This window comes from Xyrauchen texanus, chromosome 35, assembly GCF_025860055.1.
Source record: "Xyrauchen texanus isolate HMW12.3.18 chromosome 35, RBS_HiC_50CHRs, whole genome shotgun sequence".
In the NCBI taxonomy this organism is placed as follows: Eukaryota; Metazoa; Chordata; class Actinopteri; order Cypriniformes; family Catostomidae; genus Xyrauchen; species Xyrauchen texanus.
The window spans coordinates 120,263-144,270 of NC_068310.1; the positions used below are offsets into that span (position 1 = coordinate 120,263).

Consider the following 24,008-nt stretch of genomic DNA (forward strand, 5'->3'; position numbering starts at 1 on the left):
TGGAGTGAGCAGTTGGTGAGAGAGGCTCACCAAACACTCAGTGTGTTTATTTTTGTTTTGTGTTTAAATCAGGTTTTATTTTAATCAGTGTTTAGTCTTTTTCTTTGTTTGTGTAATTCCTCCCAGCAGCACATGCTGTTTGGGGGGAGTTGAAACACTCTGTTTGTGTGTTTTTTTGTGTTTATTCTTCCATTTTTGTTTAAAAATGGACGGATTAATGGCAACAGACATGGACTTGGCAAGAGGAACAGGGCGTCAACTGGAAACAGGATTGGAAATAAAACAAAGTGAAAAGGATGGTCCTGAAAATAGATACAAAAGATCCTACACTAAAGAAGCAACGGTTGTTGTGGATTTGGCAGCGGTGCAAGAAGGTAAAGCAGAGGATATAATTCAAGCATTGAAAGACAAGATGGACGTGACAAGCATATTAGCGGTAAGACCCAAAATTATGAAAGAATATGAGATCACATTTGAAAAGGAAGAAGATATTGAAAAGCTGGATGAAGGATTGATGATTAAAGGAAAAATGTGTGAAATTAAAAAGCTAAATAACAAAGAATTTGTTGTATCTTTCATGCATCTGCCCGCATACCTGGACGACGGAGAAATTTTACAGAAGCTGGAGGGATGGGGGGTAACTCCCATCTCGCAAATAAGGCGAAGAGTTTACAATGGCACCCACATAGAGGATGGAACGAGGTTCCTGAAGGTGCGGTTCCCGAAAGAAGTGGTCTCCCTACCCTACAGCACTAGGATCGAGACGGGAGAGGGTCTGCAATACTTCAGGGTGATTCATAGCCAACAGGTGAGAACCTGCAGATTGTGCATGAGCCCCGACCATGTGATGAAGGACTGCCCGGACTTCAAATGCTTTAAATGTGAGGAAACAGGCCACTTCGCGAGGGACTGCAAGGTGGTGAGGTGTCCGGACTGCAAGCGTGCACTGGACAAGTGTGAATGCTGGTACAGCACCCAACAACAGGAGGAAGTGTGGGAGAGCGGGCAGATGCATGAGACAGACAACAAAGAGGAGCAAAGTGAGGACGCTGGAGCGACACAAAGAGAGGACAATGAAAGCATAGGCAATGACAACGAGATCGAAAAGACTGAGCTAACACAGCACAGCGAGGGAATCGAGGAACAGATGGATATAAATGAGACTAGACAAATGGAAATGGAAGAGCCAGAGGAGGAAGAACAGACTGGTGAGGAGGACAGAAGGGACAAAGAAAATGAAAACATTGTCAAAGGCTGACACTACGGGAACAACCAACAAAAGAAGAAGAAAAGACAAGGTAATACCAAATTTAGAGAAAGCTAGAAATAAAGTGTGGAAAAAAACTCTGAGGAGAAACAGGACTGTGGAGGAAGTGAAAAGGAAGACGAGGGCATAGACTGATAAAATGGGGATTGTAAGCTTTTTTTTATCCTTTATTTTATGGTGCTGAAAATTGTGACTTTTAATGCTAGGGGGTTAATGAATGATGTGAAATTTGAACAAGTGAAGGAACTGTGCAGAGATGAAGATGTGATTTTATTGCAAGAGACAAACTGGAAAGAAAATGCAATGGAGGATCTTAAAAGACGATGGGAAGGGGAATTATTTTATAATAATGGAGAGGAGAAAATAGGAGGAGGAGTGGCAGTGTTAATAAGAAAAGACAGAGGTATCAAGGCAAAACTAATGTATAATGACACAAAAGGGAAATGCATGGCAATAGAAATTAAGATGGAAGAAGAGGATTTTATTTTAGTAAACATACATGCTCCAAATGAACAAATAGAAAAGAAGAGATATTTGAATGTTATAGCTGGAGTAATGGAAAAATGGAAGAGGGTAATGATTGCGGGGATTTTAACACTGTTTTTAGTAAAATGGACATGGCAAATGGAATGGTTTTCAAATCGGATGTGGGTAGAAAGGAGTTAAGGTCATTGATGGAGGAGAAAAACATGATTGATGTGTGGAGGGAGAGAAATGGAAAAAAGAAGGAATATTCAAGAAGACAGTTGGTGGGGAATTTTATGTGTCAAACTAGAATAGACTACTTTTTAAGCACCAGGAATGTGGAATGTTTTATTGAGGGAGTGTTTTATAAAGAAACGACTTTAAGTGATCACAAAATGGTATTAATGAGAATGGATTTTAAAAAAGAAATGAAGGGACCAGGGGTATGGATATTAAACACTGAGGTTTTAAAAGACCAGCATTTTAAAGAAAAGATAGAAAACATATTAGATGAAAGGAAAAAAGACATGATGTACATAGAAGATAAAAGACAATGGTGGGAAAACATGAAATATGACATAAAGAAATATACAATGAACCACTGTAAATTGTTACAAAAGGTGAAAAGAACAAAGGAGGAACAAATAAGAAGAACGTTAAGAGAGGAGTTAAATAAAAATGAAGTAAACGTGCAAAGAGTAATCGAAGTGGAAGAAAAGTTAAAGAAAATAGAAGAAGAGAAATACAAAGGGGCGATGTTAAGAAGTAAAGCCAAATATATGGTGGAAGGGGAAAAATGTAACAGATTTTTTTTTAACTTTGAGAAAAGCAGGGGGAGGGCGGAAAGAATTAAAGAACTTAAGAATAAAGAAGGCCAAGTTATTTTAAGCACAGAAGGGATTTTAAAGGAAATAAGCACGTTTTATGAAGAACTCTTTAACTCAGAAGGAGGAGATGAGGGAAAAAGAAATATTTTATTACAACAGATAACAAGAAAAGTCAGTGAGAGTGATAAAAAGGATTGTGAAAGGGAAATATCAACAGAAGAAATTATGCTGGCCATAAATCAGTTAGGAGTGAAGAAAAGCCCAGGAATAGATGGTATTGGAAGTGAGTTTTACAAGGTTTTTAAAGAAAAAGTAAGCACAATTTTAAAAGAAATCTATGAAGAAGTTTTCAAAAAAGAAAGGGTACATCCAAGAATGGGCCTAGGCTTAATGAAAATAACCTATAAGAAAAAAGGAGACAAAAAGGAACTGAAGAATTTTAGGCCCATCACAATGTTAAACACAGATTTAAAAATTCTAGCCAAAGTTTTAGCAAACAGATTAAAAAATGTCATGCCAAACATAATAGAAACTATCCAGGCTTATGGAGTAAAGGGAGGGACATAGCAGACATCACAAGCAGCATAAGAGATATAGTGGGATACATAAAAGAAAAAGGAAAGAGCGCATAACGTAATAGGCATGGATTTTGAGAAGGCTTTTGACAGAGTGGAACAGGGGTTTTTATTGGGAGTTTTAAAACAATTTGGTTTTGGAGGGAATTTTATAAAATGGATCTTAGCTTTATACAGTGATGTGTCAACAAAAGTAAAATGTAATGGTTTTTTAACACAACCTTTTAAAGTTTTAAGATCCATAAGACAGGGGTGTCCACTGTCAGCGCAGTTATATTCTTTGGTGGCGGAACCCCTAGGGCTTTTAATAAACAGAGAAAATGGAATAAAGGGGATACAATTCGGAGAAAAAGAAGAATTAAGTAAAATATTCCAATATGCCGATGATACGATAATTGTGGTAGAAAATAGAGAAAGTGTTAAAGAAGTGATGGAAAAAATTAAATGCTATTGCGAGGGCTCAGGTGCAAAAATAAACGAAGAAAAAACAGTATACATGAAGTTTGGAAGGACAGAGGTTTTAACGGGGGTTGTTAAGTTCATAGAGGTACAAGAGATGAAGATTTTAGGAGCAATTTTAGCAAAGAAAGAGAAAGAAGCTGTTGATAATATGTGGGAAGAGACGCTGGGAGGGATGGAAAGAAGACTGATCTTTTGGAGAAATAGGTTTTTAAGTTTGAAAGGGAAAATCTTAACTGTAAACATGTTAATGTTATCAAAGATGTGGTACAAGTTACATGTGATGTCAGTACCAAACTGGGTTTTTAAGAGAATAAAAAGAGTATTTTGGAATTTTTATGGGAAAAAAAGCCTCCAAGGATAGCGTATTATACGCTGATAGGGAAACCAGAAGAGGGAGGGATGGGTTTAGTTGATGTGGAACAAAAGATGAAAAGCATGAGAGTAAAAGTGGTTAGGAAATATTTGGAGGACAAGAATAGAGCTGAATGGAAGAAATTGATGGGTTTTTATTTAAATAAATGTGGGAATTTTAACCTTGGGGAAAACATTTTATGGATGAAGTTGAAAAGTTGGATGATAGAAGGGATTCCACAGTTTTATAAAGAGGTTTTAAATGCTTGGAGGCTTTTTTAACAGAGGTGGATTATAATCCAGAGGGGAGGGAAGGGATTTTAAATCAGCCTCTGTTTTTAAATGACAAAATAAAGATACATGAGCGAGATATCTATTTTAAGAAGTGGCTACAAGTGGGGATTGTAAAAGTGAGGGATGTTTTATGGGAGTTGAAAGAGGGATTTTTGCCACTCCAAGTGATTATGGATGCGATGGAGGAGGAGAAGGAGGATTTTAATGTGATGGTTTTAAGAAAACAGTATGAAGATGTCAAGAAAGCAATCCCGAGGCAATGGCTAGATGAGATTAACAAGAAGGAAGAAAAAGAAAAGAAAATAACAGTGTTTTTAAAATATAAAGATAAGAAGGTGGATTTTAATTTGTGCACTGTAAAAATGTTTTATGAGTTTTTTATAAGCAGAGTTTTTAAAGAACCTGTGGCCAACCAGGTCTGGCTAAGGAACTTTAATGGAATAGAAGAGAAAGACATCTGGAAGAATAGAACATGGAAATGGTTGGATGTGGATTTAGAATGTTTAGATTATTTTATTAGACAAAATGTGATTTATACAGAAATGAGATTGTGTTTAATACAGAAAGAAATAAATGCCCAATGTAAAGTCTGCAAAAAAGAAGATGAAGGGATTTTACATTTGTTTTTATTCTGTGAAAAGCTAAACCCATTTTTTAATGAACTGAAAGAAATTGTCAAAGAATTAAGAGAAAATGAAGAGGTCACTGAATGGAATAGATTTTTTATGCTGGGAATGACAGAAAACAAAGAAAATAGGAAGCTTGTGAATTTGTTTTTAATCCTGGCGAAAAAAGCAATATGGAAAAGAAGGAATGTAGCAAGAAACAGAGATTTTACTCTAAATCTATGGGTGCTTTTTAAACAGATGGTAGAAGATTATGTGAAAATGTTGCATAATTATTTTAAATTGGAGAACAAGATGGGGGAATTTTACAAAATTTTTACCAAAAATGTCATGTGTGTTTTTAAACAAAAGCAATTGTACCTGCCAAAAGAGGATGAACTGGTTTTGTACATATGAGAAAAGCTTCAAGAACTTAAACATGGAAGCAAATACCAATGATACATATGTATTTTGTCCACATTGCACTTTTAACATGTAATTGAGGTTGTTAATGTAATCAAATGTATATGTGAAGAGAAATTAATAAAAAAAAAAAAAAAAAAAAAAATGCAGGCCCGAACTCGTCTGATCTTGGAAGCCAAACAGGGCTGGGCCTGGTTAGTACTTGGATGGGAGACTTCCTGGGAATACCAGGTGCTGTAAGATTTTTCTTTTCCTTGTTTGTTTTAACTCATACACTCCCCCCTGGATCAACTGGGATATATTTATTTATCCTTGGAAATTGGTTGTTTGATTGATTGATTTTCTTTCATTTAGCTTTCTCTGTGGCAAAGGACAGCTTGCTCATTTATCTTGCCTCCTACAGAAAGCAGTAGAGGGGTTTTTTTTTTTTGCTCTTTCTTGACTGCAACATACAGAGTTGGAAAGTACAAACAAAGTGCAGTGCTTCCAAAATTTGGTGGACACATCCGAAAGAAAGCGTCCTGAGTTCATTTTTTAAGTAGAGAAGAGTTTTCTTTGGCCACTGGATTATTATTATGTGTTAAGCATATAATTGTGCAGCTGAGTATGCCCTTTTTAGCAAACAACATGGAAGCTATGACACAGGTATGCAGAAAAAGATATTGTGGACGACTCCTGTGAAATTGAATGAATAGAGAGGAGGCACTTACCTTTTCAAAAAGAGAAATAAATAAAAATAGACAATGTCTGAGAGGAAAGGGCCTGTTGTCTCTTTTTTTAGAGCTGCAGTACAAGACATATTTTAATGATGGGAGAGCAGCATAAGGATGTGTGCAGTGCGCTTGCTTTAAATGGCCTGCTGGTAGTCGCAACACTCGCTTACGGCCATACCACCCTGTGCAAGCCTGCTAGTTGGTACGTTCCAGGAAGTGAGTTGACTGCAGTTGGAGAGGAAGGCTCTCCGCCATTTTGTTTACATTTTTTTTATTTTTTTTTTTATTTTTTTTTTCTAATCACACGTTATAAAGCTTACCTTTGTTTATTATTTTCCACGGGTTAACCCCAAGCAGTTTTACAACTGTTTGGGGTTGAGTTTTTTATTTTTTTTACTTTTTGGTATTTGTGGAGAGGTGTACAAACAAGGAAGGACATAATGGATAATGGAACAGGACTGGAAAAGGACAATGAATTGGATGAAGATACTAATCTACCCAAAAGGATAATGCAAGAAACAAATGAAAATCAAAAAGAAGAAACATGGGCAACTGTGGTCTCGAGAAAGAAGAGAAATGGAGTGGAAATGGTGAAAGGAAGGACTGAACAACAGAAGATACAAAGTAAGGAAAAGGCTGATGTAAATGGTGAAAAGAGAAAAGAAGAAAATCAAAAAGATGATATGATAAATAAATTGAGAGGAAAAATGAGATATCAGAGAGAATACAAAAAAGAAACTACGCTGACAATGAATGTGAAAAACCCAGAACAGTTAACGGTTATGATGATAATTAAAGCTGTAGAGGACAAAACTGGAATGGGCAAATTATATGGACTAAGGAAAAAAAATGATTGTGAATATGAACTCACATTGGAGAAAGAAGAAGACTGTGAACAATTATTGGATGGAATACAAATAAATGGACAATGTTGTGAAATAAGAAAACTTTGTGCAACGGAAAGGATGGTATCTTTTTTACAATTGCCAAACTACATAAATGATGAGGATGTTTTACAAAAACTGACAAGCTGGGGGGTTACACCAATACTTCTTCTGAGAAGGAGGTATTACCCTGGGACAACTGTGGCGGATGGAACGAGATTTATAAGAGTTAAATTTCCAAAAGATGTGGTGTCACTACCATATAATACAAGATTTGAAACGGAGGAAGGATCACAGTTTTTCAGGGTGATTCATGATCATCAGGTGAAGACGTGCAGAATATGTACAAGTCCTGATCATGAAAAGAAGGACTGTCCTCAACTAATATGTAGAGAATGCCTGGAGCAGGGGCATTATGCGTGGGACTGCAAAGCCCCGCGGTGCCAAGGCTGCGGAAAGGCTTTTCTCAGGTGCAGATGTGAAACGTATGAAGAGGAACATGAGGAAATGGAGACAGAGACACGAAATGACGTGGAGAATGTGGAAGAGGCTAATGAAGGAAGTGTACCACAACAAACACGTGGATTAACTATGGATATACAGAGTAGAGAAGAAGAAGGAGAAAGTAAAGACGAACAGGACGGAGAAGAAGAGACAGAAATAATGACAGAACTACAACTATTTGTAGATAAAGTTGAACAGGATGGGATGAAAAACAAAGAAGAAGACAATGATGGAGCAAAGGGCAGTACAAACATAGATAATGTAAGAGACACTAAGAATAAAACTATTGATTTGAAGGAAAGCGTGAAGAAAAACATTTTGAGCGGGGGGAGTAAATTGAAAACAACAGGACAAATTAACATTGAGAAGGTGATGGAAAAACAAAGAATAAGAAGAGAATCTAAAGAAAAAAAGAAAAAAAAGCTGAAATGACTGGCTCAAGAGAGGCAGATATGAAAGAGACTTGAACAAAAGTGATGTGTGTTTTTGTTTGTTTCTATGTTTCTTTAATTTTGTATATGAGTCAAGTGAGCATAGTTTCAATCAATGCAAGGGGATTGTCAACTATGACCAAATTTGAAAATATTAATCACTTGACAAAGAAGAATGACATAATATGTATACAAGAGACAGGATGGAATGATGAAAAAATTCATGGTTTGAAAAAAATATGGGATGGGGAATTTTTTTACAATAATGATCCTAATAGGAAAAAAGGAGTAGCAATTTTAATTAGAAGGGGTACAATACAAAAAGCAACAGTTATATTCACGGATAATATAGGAAGGACATTGGTGGTTAAGGTTGAAGGAAAAGAAGAAGAAATAACAATATGTAATATTCATGCACCAAATGAAGACCTTTTTTAAAGTAATGGATGTTCTAATAGAGGACTATAAAAATGTGATTTTAATTGGTGATTTTAATACTGTTTTAGAAAGAATTGATGTGGAGGATTATATGGTGTATAGAGCAGATGTTGGGAGAAAAGAATTAAAGAAAATTATGGAAAAACATAGATTCATGGAGGGAAAGAAACAAAGTAAAATGAGAATATTCAAGACGACAAATGGTAAACAAGGTTTTAAAACAAAGCAGAATTGATTTGGTATTATGTAACAGACAGTTAGGAAGTTTCATTATAAAAGTATTTTACAAAATGTTTAGTGGAAGTGATCACGATTTTTTAAATGTAATTATTGATTATAGTGGTGTTGAGAGAGGACCAGGGGTGTGGGTTTTTAATACGGAACTTTTAAAAGACTGACTTATATCAAATGGAAGTAGAAAATTGCATAATAAATAGCATTAATAATGTCCTATATGAAGAAGCAAAAAGTGTGTGGTGGGATAATTTAAAAATAGATATAAAAAATTATCTATTGAATATTCAAGGAAAATGCAAAGAATGAAGAAAAGTAAAGAAAGATTACTAAATAAGGAATGGGAAGAAGAAATGATAAAAGTGTTAGAAGGAAGGATGGATGCGAGTAAAATAGTGATATTAGAAGAGAAACTGAAAAAAATAGAAGAGGAAAAGTGCATGGGAGCTAAAATAAGAAGTAGAGCGAAAAATACAGTAGAAGGAGAAAGGAGTACAAAATATTTTTATGATTTGGAAAAAACAAGAAAACAAGCAGAAATGATAAAAAGTATAGCAAAAAATGGAAAGGTTGTGAAAGAAAAAGAAGGTATTTTAAATGAAGTGAAGGATTTTTATGCTATTTTATTTAAAAAAGATGTTATAAATGAGGAAGATGAAGAGTTTTTATTGAATCAAATTGGAATAAAATTAAATGAAGATGATAAGAAAATGTGTGATGAAGAAATAAAAGAAGAAGAAATAAATGAAGCTATAAATCAGTTGAGGAATGGGAAAAGTTCAGGCCTGGATGGTTTACCATCTGAATTTTATAAAGTCTTTAAGAATGTTTTAACACCCATTTTGCATGGTTTATTTATTGATATTTTTAAACAGAAAAAATTAAGTGAAAGTATGAAGAAAGGAATAATCAAGATTATATATAAAAATAAAGGGGAAAGAGAAGAGCTTAAAAATTATAGGCCATTGAGCATGTTAAATACTGATTACAAGATACTAGCAAATAGATTGAAAAAAGTGATTCCAAACATTATAAAAACAAATCAAGCATATGGTGTTTTAAATCGAGATATATCGGATATAGTAACAAGTATTAGAGACTTAATGTGGTATATGAAAGAAAAAGGGGAAGAAAGCATTTGATAGAGTAGAGCACAAATATTTATTTGATATACTGGACAAATTTGGTTTTGGGGAAAATTTTATTGCCTGGATGAAATGCTTATATAATGATATTTTAAGTTGTATTAAAGTGAATGGGTTTTTAACAGATTTTATTAGGATATCAAGGTCTATAAGGCAGGGATGTCCATTATCAGCACTACTGTACACTTTAGTTGCTGAACCATTAGGACTTGCAATAAACAAAGAAAAACAGAAAAAAGGAATAGTTTTGGAAAAAGAGGATGTGCAGCAGAAAATATTTCAATATGCAGATGATACCACCTTGTTTTTAAAAGATGTTAAGAGTATTGAAAAGGCAATGTTAATATTGGGAAAATATTGTGGTGGAACAGGGGCTAAAGTCAATAATGACAAGACTGAATATATGAGAATGGGAAAGGTAGATACTTTAGGAAGACAATGGAACTTTAAAGAACAGATGAATGAACTAAAGATTTTAGGAATAACACTTGGAAGAGATGAAAATAGGACAAGAAACTTGGTTTGGGAGGAGACAATAGAAAAAATGGAAAAAAGATTAAACTTTTGGAAACAAAGACAATTATTTTTAAAAGGGAAAGTACTGGTTTTAAACTCCTTATTTTTATCTAAGATGTGGTATACTTTAAATGTGGTTAGTCTGCCAATATGGGTGTATAAAAGAATAAAAACCTTTATTTTAAAGTTTTTATGGGATGGTAAACCAGCAAAAATAGCTTATGATACAATAATTGGGGAGGTAGAAAAGGGAGGTTTGGGACTGATAGACCCAATGATAAGAAAGCAAAGTTTGAGAATAAAGACTGTAAAAAAGTTTTTGATAAAGGATGATTTAATATGGAAAAAAATAATGAGTTTTTATATAAATAAGTGTGGAAAAATGGGGGATGATTTTATATGGATGCAGTTTAAGGACAATATGATAGAGGGGATACCGGAATTTTATAAAGAAGTTTTAAAAGCATGGAAGGGTTTTAAAGAAAATGTATGTATTGAGTTTAAAGGGAGAGAACAACTATTGAAGCAACCGCTTTTTTTAAATCAACATATCAGAAACAACAGTAAAACCTTTTTTTACAAGAATTGGTTTTATGCAGGATTAAAACAAGTTAAAGACATTTTATATGAGGTAAAACCAGGCTTTTTACCTTTACAGGCAATCGTAGATACATTAGAAGAAAATGAAGATATAGAAAATAAGCAATTGATAAAGATGCAATATTTGAAAATAAAAGAAGCCGTACCAGTAGCATGGATTAAAAGTATTGAAGATAAAGAAAAAGTGAATGAACAACTGGAAGTATATTTAAAAAGAAAAGATGAAAAATTTTCTTTTAATGATTGTATTTTAAAAATGTTTTATGGTTGTATATGTAAGTCTGTATTTGTAAGACCAAAATCAATTGAGTATTGGGAAAAACTATTTTACAATTTTGATGCATCAAACATATGGAAAAATGTGAGAATAAATTTTAAGAGTCCTATATTAGAAAATTTTGATTATTTAATAAGACACAATTGCATAAAGACAGACATGATATTGTGTAAAATTGGGCTGATCCAAGATGAAAAATGTAAAGTATGCATGAAAAAAAAGAAGGTGTGATGCATTTGTTTATAAATTGTAAAAAGTTAAATGGTTTTATGAAAATGTTAAAAAAGATGATAGGTGACTTTTTATTTGATAAAAGAATAATTCTAGAAGAATGGGAAACTATGTTTTTATTTGGATTTAATGGTAAAGCAAAAAATAAGTTTGCTCTTAATTTAATGCTAACAGTTGCAAGATTTGCAATATGGAGAAGAAGAAATCTAATGAAACAAAAGAAAATAGAACTTCCAATAAGTGTTTTTTATAAGCAGATCTTGAGCGATGAATTGAAAGTATTATATGATTATTTTAATATGAATGAGCAAATAGAAATTTTTGAAGAATGCATAATGAGAAATAATGTATATATTGTTAAAACAATTAATTGTTTTGAAGTTGTATTGCCTGAAAATGTTTAAAGATTTCTTTCTATTCTTAGATGTACTTTTTTTTTTTTTTTTTTTTTTGGGTTAGTTTTAAATGAAAAGTGTTGTTTTTAATTAAAATATTTTTGAATAAATAAAAAAAAAAAAACTCGTCTGATCTCAGAAGCCAAACAGGGCTGGGCCTGGTTAGTACTTGGATGGGAGACTTCCTGGGAATACCAGGTGCTGTAAGCTTTTTCTTTTCCTTGTTTGTTTTAACTCATACACTCCCCCCTGGCTCAACTGGGATATATTTATTTATCCTTGGAAATTGGTTGTTTGATTGATTGATTTTCTTTCATTTAGCTTTCTCTGTGGCAAAGGACAGCTTGCTCATTTATCTTGCCTCCTACAGAAAGCAGTAGAGGGGTTTTTTTTTTGCTCTTTCTTGACTGCAACATACACAGTTGGAAAGTACAAACAAAATGCAGTGCTTCCAAAATTTGGTGGACACATCCGAAAGAAAGCGTCCTGAGGTCATTTTTTAAGTAGAGAAGAGTTTTCTTTGGCCACTGGATTATTATTATGTGTTAAGCATATAATTGTGCAGCTGAGTATGCCCTCTTTTAGCAAACCACATGGAAGCTGTGACACAGGTATGCAGAAAAAGGTATTGTGGACGACTCCTGTGAAATTGAATGAATAGAGAGGAGGCACTTACCTTTTCAAAAAGAGAAATAAATAAAAATAGACAATGTCTGAGAGGAAAGGGCCTGTTGTCTCTTTTTTTAGAGCTGCAGTACAAGACATATTTTAATTATGGGAGAGCAGCATAAGGATGCGTGCAGTGCGCTTGCTTTAAATGGCCTGCTGGTAGTCGCAGCACTCGCTTACGGCCATACCACCCTGTGCAGGCCCGAACTCGTCTGATCTCGGAAGCCAAACAGGGCTGGGCCTGGTTAGTACTTGGGTGGGAGACTTACTGGGAATACCAGGTGCTGTAAGATTTTTCTTTTCCTTGTTTGTTTTAACTCATACACTCCCCTGGATCAACTGGGATATATTTATTTATCCTTGGAAATTGGTTGTTTGATTGATTTTCTTTCATTTAGCTTTCTCTGTGGCAAAGGACAGCTTGCTCATTTATCTTGCCTCCTACAGAAAGCAGTAGAGGGTTTTTTTTTTGCTCTTTCTTGACTGCAACATACAGAGTTGGAAAGTACAAACAAAGTGCAGTGCTTCCAAAATTTGGTGGACACATCCGAAAGAAAGCATCCTGAGGTCATTTTTTAAGTAGAGAAGAGTTTTCTTTGGCCACTGGATTATTATTATGTGTTAAGCATATAATTGTGCAGCTGAGTATGCCCTCTTTTAGCAAACCACATGGAAGCTGTGACTCAGGTATGCAGAAAAAGGTATTGTGGACGACTCCTGTGAAATTGAATAAATAGAGAGGCACTTACCTTTTCAAAAAGAGAAATAAATAAAAATAGACAATGTCTGAGAGGAAAGGGCCTGTTGTCTCTTTTTTTAGAGCTGCAGTACAAGACATATTTTAATGATGGGAGAGCAGCATAAGGATGCGTGCAGTGCGCTTGCTTTAAATGGCCTGCTGGTAGTCGCAGCACTCGCTTACCACCCTGCGCAGGCCCAAACTCGTCTGATCTCGGAAGCCAAACAGGGCTGGGCCTGGTTAGTACTTGGATGGGAGACTTCCTGGGAATACCAGGTGCTGTAAGATTTTTCTTTTCCTTGTTTGTTTTAACTCATACACTCCCCCCTGGCTCAACTGGGATATATTTATTTATCCTTGGAAATTGGTTGTTTGATTGATTTTCTTTCATTTAGCTTCCTCTGTGGCAAAGGACAGCCTGCTCATTTATCTTGCCTCCTACAGAAAGCAGTAGCACTCGCTTACGGCCATTCCACCCTGTGCAGGCTAGAGGGAGCTAGTGAGCAATTGGGAGTTTTGGCTGCAGTTGGAGAGGAAGGCTCTCCTCCATTTTGTGTTTTTTTTGTGTGTTTGTTTTTTAGTTTTTTGTCTGTTTAAACCACCTAACAGCAGCTTTTGCTGGCTGGAAGGTGGTTATTTTTATTCTTTCTCAAAAATGGATGGACTAATGGCAAACGACACTGGACTGGATAGAGGAACACGCATGGCAAACGACACTGGACTGGCTCGAGGAACACGCACGGCAAACGACACTGGACTGGATAGAGGAACACGCACGGCAAACGACATTGGACTGGAGAAAAGACAACGAGATGGCAGTGGAATCAATCGAGATGTAAGGAAAGAAGATGTAAAGAGAGTGTACTTAAAAGAAGCAACTGTAATGGTGGATGTAGGATATGTGAAAGACGCAAAGGCGGTGGACATCATTAAAGCGGTGACGGGGCAGATTGGAGAAGGAAGGATTTTAGCAGTCAGACCCAACAGAGTGAAGGAATACGAGGTAACACTGGAACACGAGGATGACATAGAGCTTTTAATGGATGGATTGAAAATAAAGGGCATTGACTGTGCGGTACAAAGACTACAAAACAGAGAGTATGTTGTCTCCTTCATGCATTTACCAGATTACACTGCTGACGAGGAAATTTTAAGCAAATTGGAGGGATGGGGAGTAACCCCCATCTCAAAAGTTAAACGAACAATGTATCCAGGCACTAGTATTGAGGACGGGACAAGGTTTGTTAAAACACGTTTCCCGAAAGAAGTTGCCTCCCTCCCGTACAGCACAAAAATAGAGACGGCGGAGGGCCCACAATATTTCCGGGTGATGCACAGCCACCAGGTGAAGACCTGTAGGCTGTGCATGAGCCCGGACCATGTGGTAAAGGATTGTCCGAATTTAAGTGTTATAAGTCGCGAGGAGAGGGGCACTCGCGAGACACTGCAACGCTGTAACGCGTGCCGGATTGCAAATTGGTTTTAAACAGGTGTGAGTTTTGGATGGGGAGAGAGGAGGAGGAGCAGCAGGTAGACGGGCAAATGCATGAACGAGACAATGAAGAGCGAGAGGAGGAATTAAGAAGATTACAAAACAATGAATCAACAGGAAATAAAGATACTGAGGATCAAGGGGAAGCGTATAATGGACATGAAATACAAACACAACAAGAGGAGGAAACACAGATGGACTTGACTGAAAGTTTGGAAAGTGCCCAAATGGGGTTGACTGAAAGTTTGCAAAGTGAGTTGGACAATGTGGAACTTAATGATCAAAGGAATAAAGAACAACCGGCTGTAAAGGAAAGTGAAGGGGAAAAGAAGAAGAAGATAAACAACTGAAGTCAACTAAAAGAAGAAGATCAATGAAGGTAATGCCCAATTTAGAGACTGCTAGAAAAAAACGCTTAAAAAGGACTCAATTGAGACTGGGAATAAGTATGATGTGTTAAAGGATCTGGAGGAGAATGAACTGACATGATGGGTTTTATCAATGTTTTTATAGTTTTCATGCTTTTAAGAATCGTTACTTTTAATGCTAGAGGACTTTTAGACATAAGCAAATCTGAAAAAGTGAAAGAAATGTGTAAAGGAGAGGATGTGATTTTTTTACAAGAAACTAACTGGAGAGAAGGGGTTATAAGTGAAATAAGGAAAAGATGGAATGGGGAAATTTTATTTAGCAACGGGGATGGTAGAATGGGTAGAGGAGTGGCAGTCTTAATAAAAGAAAACAGAGGTGTAACATGTAAAACAGCGTATAAGGATAATGATGGGAAATGTATAGGGGTGGAAATGGAGTATGAAGAGAAGAAAGTAATTGTAGTAAATGTACATGCTCCTACAGAAGAGAAAGAAAAGAAAGGCTATTTTAATGGAATGAGGGAATTTTTTAAAAAACACAAAGAAGTTATTATGATGGGTGATTTTAACACGGTTTTTAGTAAATTAGAAATGGCAGAGGGAATGGTTTTTAAAGCGGATCAAGGAAGGAAAGAATTGAAAGTGCTAATGGAAGAAAACAATATGATTGATATATGGAGAGAAAGAAATGAAAAGAAAAAAGAATATTCGAGGAGACAATTGGTTGGGAATTTTATGTGTAAAACAAGAATAGATTTTATTTTATGTAGCAGAAATATAGAGGGTTTTATCGGAAAAATAAAATATGTAGAAACAAGCATAAGTGATCACAAGCCAATTTTTATACAAATAGACTGGAGTACAATGAAAAGAGGGCCGGGAGTATGGGTTTTAAACACAGAGGTTTTAAAGAATGAAGATTATGTTTTAAGTATAAAGGAAATCATTGAAAAGGAAAAAGAAAATGGAATGTACATGGAAGATAAAAGAATATGGTGGGAAAATGTGAAGTATTTAATCAAAAAGTTTACCATAAAATATTGTGGGATAATTCAGAGATGCAAAAAGGGTAAGGAAAGAGGAATAAGAGAACAACTAGAAATGGAACTGAATACGAAGGAAAAAGATTTACCAAAAGTAAAAGAAATAGAGGGAAAACTGAAAGAAATAGAAGAGAAGAAATATAACGGGGCATGATTAAGATGCAAAGCAAAGTACACAGTAGAAGGAGAGAAATGTACTAAGTTTTTTTGACTTGGAAAGAAGAAGGGGAATGTCACAAACAATTAAAGGAATACAAAGGGAAGATGGAGAGATAGTGGAAACAAATGAGGAGATATTAAAAACAATAAAAGCATATTATGAAAAGCTATTTAAAGCAGAAGGAGTAAAGGATGAAGAAAAACTAGAATTATTGAAACAATTAAAGACAAAAGTAGGAGAGGATGACAAAAAAGAGTGTGACCTAGAGATAAGAGAAGAAGAGATAAAAAGAGCAATAAGTGAACTGAATAAAAGGAAAAGTCCAGGCATTGATGGTTTAGGGAATGAATTTTACATAACCTTTAAAGATCTTTTAACCGGTATTTTAAAGGAAGTATATGAAGAGATTTTTAAGAAAGATGAAATGAATCAGAGAATGGGGATGGGATTAATTAAGTTGATATATAAAAGAAAAGGAGAAAAAGTAGACTTAAAAAATTATAGACCAATCACAATGCTGAATACAGATTTGAAAATTTTAACAAAAGTTTTAGCCAACAGATTAAAAGAGGTAATGCCAACCATAATCAAAACAAATCAAGTATATGGAGTGAAAGGGAAGGATATAGCAGACACAACAATAAGTATAATAGATAGAATAAGGTATATGAAAGAAAAAAACAGGGATGGATATGTTATTAGTTTGGATTTTGAAAAGGCCTTTGACAGAGTAGAACATGATTATTTATTTGAGATTTTAAGTGGGTATGGGTTTGGGGAAAGTTTTATCAAATGGATTAAAATTTTATATAAAGGAGCAATAACAAGAGTAAAATGTAATGGTTTTTTAACAGAATGTTTTAAATTAACTAGGTCAATAAGACAAGGACGTCCACTATCAGCACTTTTATACTCACTAGTTGCAGAACCTTTGGGATTATCTGTTAAAAGAGATAAAGAAGTAAGAAAGATAGACATTGAAGAGAGTGGGGGAAATGAAAAAATATTTCAATATGCAGACGATACAACGATACTGGTTAAGGATATAAAGAGTGTTAAAAAAGCAATGGAAGTGGTACAGACGTTTTGTAGGGGATCAGGGAGCAAGATAAATGAAGAGAAAACAGTATATATGAGATTTGGAGGGGCGAGTGTTTTAGCAAATGATTTTAAGTTTAAAGAATCAAAGGAAATAAAGATCTTAGGTGTTTTAATAGGGAAAGACGAAAAATATGTTGAAGAAGTAATGTGGGAAGAAATACTAGGAGGAATTGAAAGAAGGTTAAAGTTTTGGAAACTGAGGACTTTAAGTTTAAAGGGGAAAGTTTTAATTGTAAATGTTTTAATGGTAGCAAAGTTATGGTATGTTTTATATGTGACGTCTATGCCAATGTGGGTGGAAAAAAAGGATGAAAAAATGTTTTTTGGATTTTATATGGGATGGAAAACCTCCAAGAATTGCATACGATACTATAATAGGAGAAGTAGGAAAGGGAGGGATGGGATTGATAGACGTGGAACAAAGAAAAAATAGCTTAAGAGTTAAAGTAATAAAAAAGTATCTAGATGAGAAAAGTAAAACAGCATGGAAAAAGACAATGGAATATTTTTTAAATAAATGTGGGAATTTTAATTTGGGATATAATATTTTATGGATGAAAACTAAGAATTGGGTGGTGAAAGGAATGCCAGATTTTTACAGAGAATTGATGAGTGCTTGGGGGAAATTTTTAACTATTGTTAATTTTAATCCTCAAGGTAGAGAGAGCATTTTAAATCAGCCTTTGTTCTTAAACAGCGGCATTTTAAATCAGGGGAATGTGATTTTTTTAAAGAAATGGTGGGATGTTGGGATCACAAGAGTTAGAGATATTTTATATGAATTTAAAGAGGGATTTTTACCATTACAGTATATAATAGATACAATGGAAGTGGCAAAAGAGGATTTTAATGAACAAGAACTACAAAATAAGTATGAAATAATGAAAGAAGCAATACCCAAAGAGTGGATAAAAAGAATAGAAGATATGGAGGAAGAGAAATTAGGGAAAGAAGTACATGTAAAGTTGGGAGAAAAACTATATGCTTTTAATGAATGTACTGTGAAAATGTTTTACTGTTTTTTTAGAGATGGGGTTTTTAGGAAACCAAAAGCCAATGAGTACTGGGTACAGAAATACAAAGATCTAAAAGAAGAGGATATATGGAATAGCATGAAAGGTATAATGATAGACGCAAAATTGGAGAGTTTTGAATATTTAATCAGACACAGAAGCAATTTTTACTGACGTTATTTTAAAAAAAATCCACATGGAACTAAGTGAAATATGTAAAGTTTGTAATGGGGAAGATGAAAGTTTTTTACACTTGTTTTTAAATTGTAGAGAACTGGAAGATTTTAAGGAAAAGGGTAAAAGATTGATTGAAATGTTGAGAGGGAATTAAATGAGAAGACTGTAGAATGGAACAGAGTGGTGATGTTTGGGATGGAAGAAAAGGGTAAAAACAAAAGTTTTATTAATCTGTGTGTGATGCTAATGAAAAGTGCAATATGGGAGAGAAGAATTGTAGCAAAAAAGGAAAAAATCATGTTGGATGTTTGGATTGTTTTTAAAAGGAAAACCGAATTGTATATTGAAGTATTGTATGAGTATTTTAAATGTGAAAATAAGTTGGATGTTTTTTATGGTGTTTTTACCCCAAAAGTTTGTGGTGTTTTAAAGGATCTAATGTGGAAGTTGCCTGGAAGTGAAGGAGATTTTTAAATTATGTAAATGACATGTGATGTAGAAAGGTTGTGGAAGAAAATCTGTATCTTCTGTAGAAATCTGTATCTTCTGTATAAAATGAATATCTGTATTTCTATTTATTTTAATGTATTTTATTGAAATTTTCAAATAAAAAAATAATAAAAAAATGCAGGCCCGAACTCCTCTGATCTCGGAAGCCAAACAGGGCTGGGCCTGGTTAGTACTTGGATGGGAGACTTCCTGGGAATACCAGGTGCTGTAAGATTTTTCTTTTCCTTGTTTGTTTTAACTCATACACTCCCCCCTGGCTCAACTGGGATATATTTATTTATCCTTGGAAATTGGTTGTTTGATTGATTGATTTTCTTTCATTTAGCTTTCTCTGTGGCAAAGGACAGCTTGCTCATTTATCTTGCCTCCTACAGAAAGCAGTAGAGGGGTTTTTTTTTTGCTCTTTCTTGACTGCATCATACAGAGTAGGAAAGTACAAACAAAGTGCAGTGCTTCCAAAATTTGGTGGACACATCCGAAAGAAAGCGTCCTGAGGTCATTTTTTAAGTAGAGAAGAGTTTTCTTTGGCCACTGGATTATTATTATGTGTTAAGCATATTATTGTGCAGCTGAGTATGTCCTCTTTTAGCAACCCACATGGAAGCTGTGACACAGGTATGCAGAAAAAGGTATTGTGGACGACTCCTGTGAAATTGAATAAATAGAGAGGCACTTACCTTTTCAAAAAGAGAAATAAATAAAAATAGACAATGTCTGAGAGGAAAGGGCCTGTTGTCTCTTTTTTTAGAGCTGCAGTACAAGACATATTTTAATTATGGGAGAGCAGCATAAGGATGTGTGCAGTGCGCTTGCTTTAAATGGCCTGCTGGTAGCCACAGCACTCGCTTAAGGCCATACCACCCTGTGCAGGCCCGAACTCGTCTGATCTCAGAAGCCAAACAGGGCTGGGCCTGGTTAGTACTTGGATGGGAAACTTCCTGGGAATACCAGGTGCTGTAAAATTTAGCTTTTCCTTGTTTGTTTTAACTCATACACTCCCCCCTGGCTCAACTGGGATATATTTATTTATCCTTGGAAATTGGTTGTTTGATTGATTGATTTTCTTTCATTTAGCTTTCTCTGTGGCAAAGGACAGCTTGCTCATTTATCTTGCCTCCTACAGAAAGCAGTAGAGGGGTTTTGTTTTTGCTCTTTCTTGACTGCAACTGTAGGAGATTTTATCAGTTATATCTGACATGTAAACATTGTTAATTGTACCACAGTTATATCTGACAGGCAAACATATAGTTGGCTGTATGTGCATGAAGGCCTTAAGAACGTGTGTTCTATATATGTGTGACATTTTAAAGTGTGCAGAGTAAGCACTACGTGTGGGCTCTCATGACTGCTTATGTGTGACATTTGAAAGTTTGCAGAGTAAGCATTACATATGGGCTCTCATGACTGCTGGGGGAAAAATATCCCTTGCAAAGGTGGTTCTGTAACTTCCTAATTTGGTCAGACCAGAGTTTGACCAAATAATGCGTGTTTAAAAAAGTATAAGCCCAACCTTGTTTGTGAAGATGTATTTAAGTGAATGAAAGCCAGAGTGAGTGAGTTGCTCTGCAGGCCGACTCGGCTTTATTGGTTGCAATAAAGTCTAATATTCTGAAATCAAAACCTAAGAATTTGAGAGTGATTCTTCATAGATTAAGGCAAAAATCTACAACAATTGGCGCCCGAACAGGGACAGAAGAGAGCAGAGTCGTTACATCGCGGGCTGGCTGGGAAAGCAAACACAAACACGGTGGCCACCATTAAGAGGTAAGCATATTTAGCTTATAAACGTTTGTGTTACTTGCCAGTTTGCCTGTGGTGGTAAGAACGCTCAGAAAGCTCTTCTAAACCAAAAAGGACAAACAGAATAAAGGGTTTTGATTCCAGAAGACATAATTGCATGCAATGATCTGTTTTTATTTACTGGTAAGGGTGTAGGTGCAATAGCAGTAAATAATGGCGGATAAAGTTTAAGAAGTAATAATAGTATAATTAAGGATAAGCTACAGGATATTAATAAGAGGTCTGAATAGGCAGGGAAAATATTAATTATATATATCCCTGTGGATACCGCTCTTTCGGGATAATAATTAGAGGACTGCATAGGCAAAGAAATATTTATTTATTTACTTTGCGGATACCGCTCTGTAGGAAATTTATAGTAGCCTACGAAGCTACAGGATAATAATTAGAGGACTGCATAGGCAAAGATATATTTATTTATTTACTTTGCGGATACCGCTCTGTAGGACATTTATAGTAGCCCACGAAGCTACAGGATAATAATTAGAGGACTGCATAGGCAAAGAAATATTTATTTATTTACTTTGCGGATACCGCACTGTAGGAAATTTATAGTAGCCTACGAAGCTACAGGATAATAATTAGAGGACTGCATAGGCAAAGAAATATTTATTTATTTACTTTGCGGATACCGCTCTGTAGGAAATTTATAGTAGCCTACGAAGCTACAGGATAATAATTAGAGGACTGCATAGGCAAAGAAATATTTATTTATTTACTTTGCAGAGACCGCTCTGTAGGAATTAATTAATAAATATAAATAAGCAAAGAAAATAGGACTAATAATTGCGCAATTTAGTTTTTTGCAGCTCGGTGTTTATAAAGGCCCTGTGTCTGTAATAAGTGTAAAATGTATGTGCGTGTAAGAATAATTGTGGTTCAAGAGTGTTCAGAGTGAACTAATACGAGAGAGTATGACTGAATAAAAATACAAGTCCGGTAGAGGAATCGGAATGTGTGATAGTCAATGACCATAAAAAGAACACTGTGTGGATATAACATGAGCACAATAAATGAATAAGAGACAAAGGCGAATGAAGTAAAGTTGTTCAATAAAGACAGTTTGTCATTTATATGTTGAATGAATGTTGGAAATGAAAGCTGTCTCATAAAACTGTGGAAGGAAAATTCCATAGAAAACACATAGAAAACTAAAATCTGACATAGTGTAACATGTGTAAACAGTAGAGGGAGTCATTGCTGCGTGAATAGAAAATTAACTCTCAGCTGTAAGTTTTTTTTAGAACTAGCAGTTGGCAGCTGACGGTAAAAATATTTTCTGAACTAGACAGTCACAAAAGACAAGTGAACTTCATAGAAGTCCAAAGAGATATCTGTGCTTAAAGTTTAACATTTAAAGCACAGGAATAAACAACAATAAAAAATTTAAATTGAGATACAAAAAAATTAAACAATGATAAAGAAATTAAAAATAGTTTGATAACTCAAAAACAAAAATAAGGAAAATAATTAAAAGCTTTGAGTCCAGTATACGGTTTTAAAACAAAAGTCAATGGATTAAGTGGATATTAAAGTGGATATTAAAACAAAAGGTTGTTATAAAAAATAAAAATTATGGCAGCAACTCCAGTAGATATATTAGGATTAAAATATCCGCTGTGTAAAGAACTTATAGATAAACTCTCAAACAAATGGCAAAAAAGAACTAAAAATATGATAACAAAATGGCCAAAAGATGGGACATTTGATGTAGCTTTGTGCGAGGAGATGGAAACATTGATAAAAAATTATAGACCTAAAGAAAGTAACAAGAGTAAGAAGAGAGAAGAAAAACGAGAGAGAGAGAGAGAAGTACTGATATTGTTTAAAAAAGAAGGAGAAAATGCTCTAAAAACCACAAGACAGACTAGGAAAATATTAAAAGAGACAGAAAAAGAAATGAATAAAAAAGGAGAAGAGTCCCATGTTAAATCACCTCCACAAATACCCACAGAAGGTCAATTCCCAATGCTCAAGGGAACTGTAGAAGTTTTAGGAGAAATGCAAATGGAAGGAAATGTGCAATTTGAAAAAGAAACACTTACAAAATTAGGGGCAAAACCAAAAAAGATGCAGGATAGAAAAAGTGAGAAGAGTCTATCATTAGATTGTTATGATCAAGCAAGGACAGCGTTACAAGAAATGAAAACACAGTTAAATAAAGAAACATTATATGAAAAATCATTAGGACAAATAAGAAGAGAAGAACAGGAGATACAAGCAGAAGCGCAAATAATAGAAGCACAAATAAATAGGAAAGTTAAAGAAACAGAGAAATTAATACAAGATACGGATAAATTGGTTAAAACTAGAAGCAGATTATTAGAAACAGAGGACAGGGACAGTGAAGAGGAGTTGTCATGTGATGATGGACATTGGATCAAGGGAAGGGAGAAGCATAGGTTACGACCTTTGGCGCAGCAACTCCCAATTTTGATTAAGGGTACGCAGGGACATTATGTGCCTTGGGCTGCACAGGACCTTGATGGGCTTGTCGCTCGCCTCCCTGATATCCACCAGGGGGCTGGAAAGTGGATAAGAGTGCTTGAAGAACAAACAATGGGCAAACTGTTGTCTGTGGGGGACATTAAAGCACTCCTGGCAAAAGTTATAGGAGGAGCTGACATGGTGAAAATCCTTCAAGCATCAGATCTTGATAGAGCTGTGGATTCTTATTATATGGATGGAACTGCTTTTGATGAATACCGTCCAACAATGTGGCAGGCAATGCGTAATGAATATCCAACCAGAATAGACCCTAAGGCATTAAAAGGGGAACAGCTTGGGGAAACAGAAAACCAATCGCATATGTTCAAAAACAACTGAACAAATGGAAGCAAGAGACTGAAGGGAATCCAGAAGGAGACTCATTAATAGCTACGTTGTTCAGAAATGCTGTAATAGATGCCATGCCAGAAACTGTAAAGAGTAGGCTGGAAGACGTGGTTGGCTTAACCTCCAAAAAACACAAAGAGTTTTGTGATCATGTGACTCATGCAGTAGAACAATACAGAAAAAATGAACAAAAGTTAAAAACACGAGAAAGAACTGCAGAAAAAACTGACACAGTTACAGCTGGAAGAATTAATACAAAAGAACAAGAAAAAGATTCAAGCTACCGTAAAGAAGGAAGAATCAGAGCAAATGACAGTACTGACTCCTGTGAATGCTTCAACAACAAACATGCAGCGGAATCCAGTTACAGCTATCCCTAAATATACACACCAGGGCCCTGTGCCTGTCATCAATGTGTATGCTCAACAACCAGAGATGATGAGATGGGAAACAAAACCACC

At 35.1% G+C, this 24,008-nt stretch overlaps 2 pseudogenes; both read left to right on the forward strand.

Moving 5' to 3' along the window:
- The first annotated feature begins 12,480 nt into the window (after positions 1 to 12,480).
- On the forward strand, positions 12,481 to 12,599 carry LOC127629364 (uncharacterized; annotated as a pseudogene).
- A 7,157-nt stretch (positions 12,600 to 19,756) lies between these two features.
- Positions 19,757 to 19,875, forward strand: LOC127629342 (uncharacterized; annotated as a pseudogene).
- The last annotated feature ends 4,133 nt before the right edge of the window (positions 19,876 to 24,008 follow it).